General features: G+C 49.2%; 1 protein-coding gene across 2 annotated transcripts in view; it reads left to right on the forward strand.

The window, feature by feature from the left end:
- LOC129867622 (lipoma-preferred partner homolog) overlaps window positions 1–10,000 on the forward strand; it is a 376,963-nt gene that overhangs the window by 213,355 nt on the left and 153,608 nt on the right. The gene's annotated exons all lie outside the window — the stretch shown is intronic.

Raw genomic sequence — 10,000 nt, forward strand, 5'->3', positions numbered from 1 at the left:
ACTGCTTTAGGTACATTGAACCACATGCTGTCACTGCTTTAGGTACAGTGACCCACATGCTGTCACTGCTTTAGGTACAGTGAACCACATGCTGTCACTGCTTTAGGTACAGTGAACCACATGCTGTCACTGCTTTAGGTACAGTGAACCACATGCTGTCACTGCTTTAGGTACAGTGAACCACATGCTGTCACTGCTTTAGGTACAATGAACCACATGCTGTCACTGCTTTAGGTACAGTGAACCACACGCTGTCACTGCTTTAGGTACAGTGAACCACATGCTGTCACTGCTTTAGGTACAGTGAACCACTGCTTTAGGTACAGTGAACCACATGCTGCCACTGCTTTAGGTACAGTGAACCACATGATGTCACTGCTTTAGATACAGTGAACCACATGCTGTCACTGCTTTAGGTACGTCAACCACATGCTGTCACTGCTTTAGGTACAGTGAACCACATGCTGTCACTGCTTTAGGTACAGTGACCCACATGCTGTCACTGCTTTAGGTACAGTGAACCACATGCTGTCACTGCTTTAGGTACAGTGAACCACTGTTTTAGGTACAGTGAACCACTGCTTTAGGTACAGTGAACCACTGTTTTAGGTACAGTGAACCACTGTTTTAGGTACAGTGAACCACTGCTTTAGGTACATTGAACCACATGCTGTCACTGCTTTAGGTACAGTGACCCACATGCTGTCATTGCTTTAGGTACAGTGAACCACATGCTGTCACTGCTTTAGGTACAGTGAACCACATGCTGTCACTGCTTTAGGTACAGTAAACCACACGCTGTCACTGCTTTAGGTACAGTGACCCACATGCTGTCACTGCTTTAGGTACAGTGAACCACATGCTGTCACTGCTTTAGGTACAGTGAACCACATGCTGTCACTGCTTTAGGTACAGTGAACCACATGCTGTCACTGCTTTAGGTACAGTGAACCACATGCTGTCACTGCTTTAGGTACAATGAACCACATGCTGTCACTGCTTTAGGTACAGTGAACCACACGCTGTCACTGCTTTAGGTACAGTGAACCACATGCTGTCACTGCTTTAGGTACAGTGAACCACTGCTTTAGGTACAGTGAACCACATGCTGCCACTGCTTTAGGTACAGTGAACCACATGATGTCACTGCTTTAGATACAGTGGACCACATGCTGTCACTGCTTTAGGTACGTCAACCACATGCTGTCACTGCTTTAGGTACAGTGAACCACATGCTGTCACTGCTTTAGGTACAGTGACCCACATGCTGTCACTGCTTTAGGTACAGTGAACCACATGCTGTCACTGCTTTAGGTACAGTGAACCACACGCTGTCACTGCTTTAGGTACAGTGAACCACATGCTGTCACTGCTTTAGGTACAGTGAACCACTGCTTTAGGTACAGTGAACCACATGCTGCCACTGCTTTAGGTACAGTGAACCACATGATGTCACTGCTTTAGATACAGTGAACCACATGCTGTCACTGCTTTAGGTACGTCAACCACATGCTGTCACTGCTTTAGGTACAGTGAACCACATGCTGTCACTGCTTTAGGTACAGTGACCCACATGCTGTCACTGCTTTAGGTACAGTGAACCACATGCTGTCACTGCTTTAGGTACAGTGAACCACTGTTTTAGGTACAGTGAACCACTGCTTTAGGTACAGTGAACCACTGTTTTAGGTACAGTGAACCACTGTTTTAGGTACAGTGAACCACTGCTTTAGGTACATTGAACCACATGCTGTCACTGCTTTAGGTACAGTGACCCACATGCTGTCATTGCTTTAGGTACAGTGAACCACATGCTGTCACTGCTTTAGGTACAGTGAACCACATGCTGTCACTGCTTTAGGTACAGTAAACCACACGCTGTCACTGCTTTAGGTACAGTGACCCACATGCTGTCACTGCTTTAGGTACAGTGAACCACATGCTGTCACTGCTTTAGGTACAGTGACCCACATGCTGTCACTGCTTTAGGTACAGTGAACCACATGCTGTCACTGCTTTAGGTACAGTGAACCACATGCTGTCACTGCTTTAGGTACAATGAACCACATGCTGTCACTGCTTTAGGTACAGTGAACCACACGCTGTCACTGCTTTAGGTACAGTGAACCACATGCTGTCACTGCTTTAGGTACAGTGAACCACTGCTTTAGGTACAGTGAACCACATGCTGCCACTGCTTTAGGTACAGTGAACCACATGATGTCACTGCTTTAGATACAGTGGACCACATGCTGTCACTGCTTTAGGTACGTCAACCACATGCTGTCACTGCTTTAGGTACAGTGAACCACATGCTGTCACTGCTTTAGGTACAGTGACCCACATGCTGTCACTGCTTTAGGTACAGTGAACCACATGCTGTCACTGCTTTAGGTACAGTGAACCACTGTTTTAGGTACAGTGAACCACTGCTTTAGTTACAGTGAACCACTGTTTTAGGTACAGTGAACCACTGCTTTAGGTACATTGAACCACATGCTGTCACTGCTTTAGGTACAGTGACCCACATGCTGTCATTGCTTTAGGTACAGTGAACCACATGCTGTCACTGCTTTAGGTACAGTGAACCACATGCTGTCACTGCTTTAGGTACAGTAAACCACACGCTGTCACTGCTTTAGGTACAGTGAACCACACGCTGTCACTGCTTTAGGTACAGTGAACCACATGATGTCACTGCTTTAGGTACAGTGAACCACATGATGTCACTGCTTTAGGTACAGTGAACCACATGATGTCACTGCTTTAGGTACAGTGAACCACATGATGTCACTGCTTTAGGTACAGTGAACCACATGATGTCACTGCTTTAGGTACAGTGAACCACATGATGTCACTGCTTTAGGTACAGTGAACCACATGCTGTCACTGCTTTAGGTACAGTGAACCACATGCTGTCACTGCTTTAGGTACAGTGAACCACACGCTGTCACTGCTTTAGGTACAGTGAACCACATGATGTCACTGCTTTAGGTACAGTGAACCACACGCTGTCACTGCTTTTCACTTTCGGAGAAGCCTGTGTGTGTGTGTGTGTGTGTGTGTGTGTGTGTGTCAAATCAAATTTTATTGGTCACATACACATGGTTAGCAGATGTTATTGCGTGTGTAGCAAGATGCTTGTAAATGATACTTTTCTGGGCTAACAATGTAAAAATAATAATACATAAAAAACAAAATAATGCATAGTTTCCTAAGAGCTAGAAGCGAGGCGACCCTCTCTGTCGGCGCCATCTTGGTACATCTCCCTGTGTGTGTGTGCGTGCGCAATGCGTTTGTGTGTCTGTTTGTTTGTTGTGTTTGCTCTGTGTGTGTGTGTTAGGCTTTAGTAAGTGGTGTGTTAGACAACTTGATGTCTCTATAATGTGTCATAAAATCCATACGGAGCCATATGTGCATCATTGAAGTCTTCTGACACAGTTTAGCTGAGTGCTTCAGACACTGCTGGGACTAATCCATGTTTCACATGGGTACCCTGAGGAAGAGGCCTATCCTCTTCCTCTCTTCTGCCCTCTTCTCTATCCTCTCCCCTCTTCTCCTAGATCCTCCTCTCCTCTCACTTTCTCTCCTTCTCTTCTCTTCTCGCCTTTACCCGTCCTCCCCTCTCGACACTCCTGCTGGGTATAATATAAAAGCTCTGGTTTCGTCATGTCTCTGTTGCTCCATGGCATTCTGCCCAACAGCTCCCTAGGAGGGTGGATGTGTATGATAATGGGGGAAGTGACCTTTCCATTGCCCCCCTCATGAGCCTTACACTCTGGCTGCATCTCAAAAGTCATCTCTCTCCTTTCTCCCTCTCTCTCCCTGTCGCTCTCTCTCTCTCTCTCTCTCTCTCTCTCTCTCTCTCTCTCTCTGTCTCTCTCCCTCTCTCTCTCTGTCTCTCTCTCTCTATCTCGCTCCCTCTCTCTTCTCTCCCTGTCTCTACTCCTCCTCTCCCTCTCTCTTTCATCTCTCTCTCCTTCCCTCCTCTCTCTCTGTCTCCCTCTCTCTATCTCGCTCCCTCTCTTTCTCATTCTTTCTCTCGCCCCCTCTCCCTCTCTCCTCTCTCTCTTCTCTCCCTGTTTCCTCTCTCTTCTTTCTCTTCTCTCCCTGTCTCTACTCCTCCTCTCCCTCTCTCTCTCTGTCTTGCTCTCTCTATCTCGCTCCCTCTCTTTCTCATTCTTTCTCTCGCCCCCTCTCCCTCTCTCCTCTCTCTCTTCTCTCCCTGTTTCCTCTCTCTTCTTTCTCTTCTCTCCCTGTTTCTACTCCTCCTCTCCCTCTCTCTTTCATCTCTCTCTCCTTCCCTCCTCTCTCTCTGTCACTGCTCTTCCTCTCTCCTTCCCTACTCTCTCTCTCTCTCCTATCCCCTCCGGTCCTCTCTCTGTTTCCTCTCCTCTCTCCCTCTCCCTCTCTCTTCCTCTCTCATCTCTCTCTCCTTCCCTCCTCTCTCTCTGTCGCTGCTCTTCCTCTCTCATCTCTCTCTCTCCTTCCCTACTCTCTCTCTCTCTCTCTCCGCCCCTACTCTCTCTCTCCTAGCCCCTCCTGTCCTCTCTCTGTCTCGTCTCTCTCTTTCTCCCTCTCCCTCTCTCTTTCCCTCTCATTTTCCCTCTCTCTCTCTCAATTTCAATTTAAGGACTTTATTGGCATGGGAAACATATGTTAACATTGCCAAAGCAATTGAAATTGACAATAAACAAAAGTGAAATAAACAATAACAATAACAATTAACAGTAAACATTACACTCACAAAAGTTCCAAAAGAATAAAGACATTTCAAATGTCATATTATGTGCAAATAGTTAAACTACTCTGTCTCTCTCTCTGTCTCTCTCTCTCAATTCATATTATAAGGACATTATTATTATGGGGATCATGTGTTTACATTGTTGTTTACATTGTGTTCACATTGTGTTTACATTGTTGTTTACATTGTGTTTACAAAGCAAATGAAATTAACAATAATTAAAAGTGAGATGAAACAACATCAGCAAAAAAATCTGAATGAAATGAAAAATGAACACTTCCTCCTTCACCTACAGGACCATCGTCATCATCATCATCATCATCTGCCATACAGTCTGGGTTACTACATGATGTCTGGTGGGGAATTGGATGAAATATATATATGTTTTTACTGTTCACTTTGTTTAGCTGACTGGTTGGCTGACTGGTTGGTTGGCTGACTGGTTGGTTGGCTGACTGACTGACTGATTAGTTGATTGTCTGGTTGGTTGGCTGGTTGGCTGGGCTGGCTGACTGGTTGGTTGGCTGACTGACTGATTAGTTGATTGTCTGGTTGGTTGGCTGGGCTGGCTGACTCTGGTTGGTTGGCTGACTGACTGATTAGTTGATTGTCTGGTTGGTTGGCTGGGCTGGCTGACTCTGGTTGGTTGGCTGACTGACTGACTGATTAGTTGATTGTCTGGTTGGTTGGCTGGTTGGCTGGGCTGGGCTGGCTGACTCTGGTTGGTTGGCTGACTGACTGATTAGTTGATTGTCTGGTTGGTTGGCTGGGCTGGCTGACTCTGGTTGGTTGGCTGACTGACTGACTGATTAGTTGATTGTCTGGTTGGTTGGCTGGTTGGCTGGGCTGGGCTGGCTGACTCTGGTTGGTTGGCTGACTGACTGACTGATTAGTTGATTGTCTGGTTGGTTGGCTGGCTGGCAGGTTGTCTGACTGACTGACTTGGTGACTGACTAATCACATGCGTGGTCTGTCGTGTTACAGCCAGGGTTGATACCAGTACTTGATACCCTCAGTGAAATTAAAGGTTCACAGAAAGACACAGACGTCTCCCTTTCTAAATCCTGGCTGACTGGCTGGCAGCTTGTCTGACTGGCAGCTTGTCTGACTGGCTGGCTGGCTGGCAGCTTGTCTGACTGGCTGGCTGGCATGTTGTTTGGCTTACTGGTTGGCTGGCTGGCAGCTTGTCTGACTGGCTGGTTGGCAGGTTGTCTGGCTTACTGGCTGGCTGGCTTGCTGACTGGTTTACTGACTGGCCGGCTGGCTGTCTGGCTTGCTGACTGGCTGGCTGGCTGCCTGGCTTGCTGACCGGCTGGCTGGCAGCCTGGCTTGCTGACTGGGTGGCTGGCTGACCGGTTGGCTTGCTGACTGGCTTTCTAAAACCTGTTAATGGGTGTGAGAGAATAGCCCCGTTCATAATTAGTGTTTTGTTTCTGACTTGTAGTTTAGGAAGACATTTACAGACGGACAGGAAATCTAGTCTGATTGCATTTACTTTTTCTAGTATTTTTTTGTGAACCTCCCTGATTCGTTTTAGTTTAAATATCCATACAACAGTCCATGGTATGTTTCAGTTACTGTATGTAGTTACTGTTCCACCACTCTAGATGTTACAGTCCTCACCTCAACAGTATCTCTGCAACATAAACCTAGCCCTCCTAAATTAGGCTGGAGTGCTGACTCTAGCTAGCATGGTCTTGTTAACACTGTCTGCCTATGGGGATATGTCATATGTAACAGGGGAACTCTATGGTGTGTGTGTGTGTGTGTGTGTGTGTGTGTGCGTGTGTGTGTGTGTGTGTGTGTGTGTGTGTGTGTGTGTGTGTGTGTGTGTGGGTGTGTAGCAGGTGAACTCCAACCTTGTCTTCATGTCCCCCTCAGTCTCCAACCTTGTCTTCATGTCCCCCTCAGTCTTCACCCTGGTCTTCATGTCCCCCTCAGTCTCCACCCTTGTCTTCATGTCCCCCTCAGTCTTCACCCTTGTCCTCATGTCCTCCTCAGTCTCCACCCTGGTCTTCATGTCCCCCTCAGTCTTCACCCTGGTCTTCATGTCCCCCTCAGTCTCCACCCTTGTCTTCATGTCCCCCTCAGTCTTCACCCTTGTCTTCATGTCCCCCTCAGTCTCCACCCTGGTCTTTATGTCCTCCTCAGTCTCCACCCTTGTCCTCATGTCCTCCTCAGTCTCCACCCTGGTCTTCATGTCCCCCTCAGTCTCCAACCTTGTCTTCATGTCCCCCTCAGTCTTCACCCTGGTCTTCATGTCCCCCTCAGTCTCCACCCTTGTCTTCATGTCCCCCTCAGTCTTCACCCTTGTCTTCATGTCCCCCTCAGTCTCCACCCTGGTCTTTATGTCCTCCTCAGTCTCCACCCTTGTCCTCATGTCCTCCTCAGTCTCCACCCTGGTCTTCATGTCCCCCTCAGTCTCCACCCTTGTCCTCATGTCCTCCTCAGTCTCCACCCTGGTCTTCATGTCCCCCTCAGTCTCCACCCTTGTCCTCATGTCCTCCTCAGTCTCCACCCTTGTCTTCATGTCCTCCTCAGTCTCCACCCTGGTCTTCATTTCCTCCTCAGTCTCCACCCTGGTCTGAATAGGGTGCCATTTTGGAGACATTTGTTTAACATTTCACTCATAAATGCATGCCTCTGGCTGGTTGGTTACGTGCTGTTTGAGATGATTCAGAGAGCTTCCTGATGTCCAGATAGACGGAGAAGAGCCATGTGTTTTTACAACCCAACAGCATGTCTTTCTGTCAAGCTTCACCTCTGATTCTGATTACAGGAAGTAGTAGTAGAGCTGTTCTAGCGTCTAAAATGAACCCTGAACCAAATTTCACCATTGCAGGTAACGTAACCCAGATTGACCATCTTTAGGAGACTGTTGACATAAATACTTATCAGAGTGGTAAACGTGTACCCGTCATCACAATGTTCTAGTGCTTTAATGTTCTAGTGTTCTAGTGTTCTAATGTTCTAGTGTTCTAGTGTTCTAGAATATTGGACCATTGGCTTTCATTCGTTTAGAATTCTCAGCGCACCACATTCAAATGAATAGGGAGCTGTGTACATGGAGCCATGTTTGGTTGGGAATTTTGGGGAGGGGGTGCGTTTGGGCTGTGCGCCCCCCCCCTCCCCCCCCGTGGATGGTGGTCTCAGGCCGTGTCTAGACTTGACAGTTCATGCAGCTCTAGTGTTCTGATCATGGAATTCCCAACGCGTCACAAGTCATACATGTAAATGTGTCTACCGTGTCCACATTGTGTCCGGATTCCCCCTTTTCCCGTAATATATTCAAATGACTGTATGCATTCTACAAATGGTGGAACCGGCTAAATCTGATAACACAACAACCACTTGATGGCAGTAGCCAACTACTGTAGCTAACTAGCCAGCTAACCTATGTAACTCGCTAGCTAGCAAAGCTAAAGGGATTGCAAACAGGTTACAAAACAAAAAACAAAATATTAGCTAACTAGCCAGCGAACCTATGTAACTCGCTAGCTAGCAAAGCTAAAGGGATTGCAAACAGGTTACAAAACAAAAAACAAAATATTAGCTAACTAGCCAGCGAACCTATGTAACTCGCTAGCTAGCAAAGCTAAAGGGATTGCAAACAGGTTACAAAACAAAAAACAAAATATTAGCTAACTAGCCAGCTAACCCATGTAACTCGCTAGCTAGCAAAGCTAAAGGGATTGCAAACAGGTTACAAAACAAAAAACTAAATATTAGCTAACTAGCCAGCTAACCCATGTAACTCGCTAGCTAGCAAAGCTAAAGGGATTGCAAACAGGTTACAAAACAAAAAAACTAAATATTAGCTAACTAGCAATCATTTATGAGTCCAGCAAACACGTTCCTCACTAAGAACATATTTCCAACAGTGTTATTACCCAAAACACAAGTTTTCTGGAGACTTGTGGGAGGAGTGCTGATGACGTCGCCCACTGTATGCGCTTTCGGTAGCCCGCTTTCGGTAGCCCACTTTCGGTAGCCTGATTGGATGTTTTTGTGCTGGTCGAAGGCAGTCAGATCTAGAGTTAACCAAAGGCTATATCTGTTCTTAGTGCTACATTTTTTGAAAAGGGCATGCTTATTTAAGATGGTGAGGGAATTAGTTTTAAAGAACAACCAGGCATCAACTGAGGGATGAGGTCAATATCCTTCCAGGATACCCGGGCCAGGTCGATTAGAAAGGCCCGCTCACAGAAGTGTTTTAGGGATCGTTTGACAGTGATGAGGGGTGGTTGTTTGACCGCGAACCCATAACGGATGGCCCCCAGTGGCCCTAACCCCCAGTGGCCCTGTCCCCCAGTGGCCCTGACCTCCAGTGGCCCTGACCCCCAGTGGCCCTGTCCCTCAGTGGCCCTGTCCCCCAGTGGCCCTGACCCCCAGTGGCCCTGTCCCCCAGTGGCCCTGTCCCCCAGTGGCCCTGTCCCCCAGTGGCCCTGACCCCCAGTGGCCCTGTCCTCCAGTGGCCCTGACCTCCAGATGGCCCTGTCCCCCAGTGGCCCTGTCCTCCAGTGGCCCTGTCCCCCATTGGCCCTGTCCCCCAGTGGCCCTGTCCTCCAGTGGCCCTGACCTTCAGATGGCCCTGTCCCCCAGTGGCCCTGTCCCCCAGTGGCCTTGTCCTCCAGATGGCCCTAACCTCCAGATGGCCCTGTCCCCCAGTGGCCCTGTCCTCCAGATGGCCCTGACCTCCAGATGGCCCTGTCCCCCAATTGGCCCTGTCCCCCAAGTGGCCCTGACCCCCAGTGGCCCTGACCCCCAGTGGCCCTGTCCCCCAGTGGCCCTGTCCTCCAGATGGCCCTGTCCTCCAGATGGCCCTGACCTCCAGATGGCCCTGTCCCCCAGATGGCCCTGTCCCCCAGTGGCCCTGTCCCCCAGTGGCCCTGTCCTCCAGTGGCCCTGTCCCCCAGTGGTCCTGACCCCCAGTGGGCCTGACCTCCAGTGGCCCTGTCCCCCAGTGGCCCTGTCCTCCAGTGGCCCTGTCCTCCAGTGGCCCTGTCCCCCAGTGGCCCTGTCCCCCAGTGGCCCTAACCACCAGATGGCCCTGTCCCCCAGTGGCCCTGTCCCCCAGTGGCCCTGTCCCCCAGTGGCCCTGACCTCCAGTGGCCCTGGCCTCCAGTGGCCCTGTCCCCCAGTGGCCCTGTCCTCCAGATGGCCCTGTCCCCCAGTGGCCCTGTCCTCCAGATGGCCCTGTCCTCCAGTGGCCCTGTCCCCCAGTGGCCCTGTCCTCCAGTGGCCCTGTCCCCCAGT

This window comes from Salvelinus fontinalis, chromosome 12 (assembly GCF_029448725.1).
Source record: "Salvelinus fontinalis isolate EN_2023a chromosome 12, ASM2944872v1, whole genome shotgun sequence".
In the NCBI taxonomy this organism is placed as follows: Eukaryota; Metazoa; Chordata; class Actinopteri; order Salmoniformes; family Salmonidae; genus Salvelinus; species Salvelinus fontinalis.